Here is a 250-nt window from a genome sequence, read left to right as displayed (position 1 = left end):
CATACTACTTTCCATACAGAGTTCTCCCTGCCATTTTAACCATTAATAGACCCATCTTTTTAGTGTTAATTTAGTTATAAAATAGTTTTTTAAATTATCAGTATCCAATATCACTGAATAATTATTTTTGTGATAATTAATGGTGCTACAATTGGAGAAACTACAATATGGGATTACCATAGTGGATTAATTAGAGCAATAGATTATATATTACAGGTCAGTATTGTGATGTACTGACAAATTCCATGTC

This window comes from Penaeus monodon, chromosome 31 (assembly GCF_015228065.2).
Source record: "Penaeus monodon isolate SGIC_2016 chromosome 31, NSTDA_Pmon_1, whole genome shotgun sequence".
NCBI classification, from domain to species: domain Eukaryota; kingdom Metazoa; phylum Arthropoda; class Malacostraca; order Decapoda; family Penaeidae; genus Penaeus; species Penaeus monodon.
Note: the sequence above shows the minus strand (reverse complement) of the source record.